The following is a 2259-nucleotide window of genomic DNA, read 5'->3' as shown; positions in this document are numbered from 1 at the left end:
TCAGATTAGATTTACTCCGGTTTTAAAAAAAACTTGAAATCTACTCCTCTACTCCGCTGGACTTTAAATCTATTCCGTTTTTTTCATTCATGTTATGCCCCTCTTGGGGCCGTTTTTTGAGTGTTCACCACCGGTTTCAGTAAAAAAATTGAAAAGTAGCCAAATCTCACTGTTAAAAAGTAACTCTTTCATAGCAATGCGTCAATAAATTAACTTCGTTATTTTTTGACGTATGGCTGTACAAACTGGCGGATGCAGAACTTTACTTAAGTTGTTAAAAAATATATGTAAAATGAAATTTATATAAAGTAGAAAAGGTTTGCTTTTTTAAAAATTAAGTGTTAGATACGTTCTACTCTAGAGAAAATGCTAAAAATTACCTAAATTGTAACATATCCTTACATTGCCTCGCGTACTTATTTTGCATGAATAGAAAATATTTTAGTCAAACAATTAATGTCAGAAACAAAAATTCAATCTAATACGGAAATTTTGTTTTTGCTCCGATTTTTGCAGGAATTTAGTCCTTTAGTTCTTTACATTTGTACTGTTTTATTAACTTTAAACCGCAGTGTGGACAGCAATAGTTAGTGAGGTGGTTAAGCTCGATTTGAGATGGTTAACTTTTTGGTGGGGACATGGTATAACAGTATTATGTAGTTAATTAATATCGTATTACAATAATTCACTTCATAGTACACAGTCCGACAATAATTTTGCCACTTGATTCCCTTCGCGTTTCATTTTCTTTCAAGATTATTTGAAGATACTTTGAAAGTTATTTACTTTTTGTTGGTAATTTTCCTCTTTATATAGCTTAAGTTTTTCTCTTGATAATTAAAAATTCGTTTCTCTATCACTTTTTACGTATCTGCGCGTCGGCTAGAGATGAGTTGGAGAATGTTGTTGGATATCAACTTGAGAACTATGAATTTCTCCAAGGTTGGAGAAATATTAGCTCTGATCCAATACTTTTCGTTTTAAATCGTGTAAAAATGTCAAACAGCAAAATTACTCTCTGAAGTGAGAGTAAAAAGTGAGTAACAACAAAAAGTACGAGAACCAAAAACAGCATTTTTCCTGTAAAAACGTCAACCAGTGATCGCTTGACACTTTTCATGATTTTACCAGAAGAAAAAGTTCGGGTAAAATCTTGCAACTTCATTCTCTACACAACTCTCCAAAAATCGCTCTCATTTACAGGATTTTGGAGGAATTCGGAGTACGGGATCATTTTTCCTGTAACTTCCTGCAAGTTCGTGTAAAAACCTGTAAGTTCATGGAGTACTGGATCAGAGCTATTTTTTTTTAGTGTTTATTAGGTTCATTCCTTATCTTTTTGGACTAAAATCTGAAAAGTGTCAAAATGCCAGAGCGTAAGCAAAATGCGCTCACTAAAAGAGAATAACAGGAAAAGTAAAGGAACGCAAAAAACCAAATTTTTAGTCCAAAGAATGGCAACAACAAAACTAACGTCAAATAAGAACAGAAATGTATGTACAAAACACATTCACACAAGCACAAGCACAATAAACACTTGCTATATCAATTATTTTTTGCCTTCTTCCAATTTCAATTCATTTCTTTTACTTTTTAATTATTCTCACTTTTAGCGTATTCTTTAATTTCCGTTAATTTAAATTCAGTTGAGTTTGACACTTTTCAGGATTTTGCCAGAAAAAATTCTTCTGACTAAATCTGACTACTTCGGACTGATGAGAGTCACTCTCACTGACTGTTGCTCTCTCATTTTTGCTGTCATTTCCGAGTTAAGGAACGCTTTTTGGACTAAATCTGACTACTTCGGACTTTTTCTGACTATTTCTGGGAGATAAGGAACGCTCCTATTGGGCACAGTAACTAGCGTTTCAGTGATCGCCCATCGAGATTTTATTTATTATTTTACATTATTTGGATAAAGAAAAGTTAAGGAAATATTACATCGATGTGATGCTGCTAGAAATCTGGATCAATTTGTGATCAACTCTGTTTGTTTTGATTCCTAATTAAGTGAAGGCATTTTAATTGACAGCACCAACAAATGAATATATGCATAAACAAATGTTCGGTTATGGTTAAAACAATTCAAGTTTTTGTATTGAATTTTTAGTTTAAAGTTTATTTTTTCCTTTTCAGTAGGGTTTCTGCACATTATCTTTTGCGTGAGAATTGATCGTAATCGATACGGATCTGAATAAGCGACTGGAACACGGCTGTTTGTCAAAAGCATACGATTTCGAACTCGCGTAAATGTACTTT

This window comes from Rhagoletis pomonella, unplaced genomic scaffold (assembly GCF_013731165.1).
Source record: "Rhagoletis pomonella isolate Grant_MI unplaced genomic scaffold, Rhpom_1.0 Rhpom_scaffold_00006, whole genome shotgun sequence".
In the NCBI taxonomy this organism is placed as follows: Eukaryota; Metazoa; Arthropoda; class Insecta; order Diptera; family Tephritidae; genus Rhagoletis; species Rhagoletis pomonella.
This window is presented reverse-complemented; position numbering follows the sequence as displayed.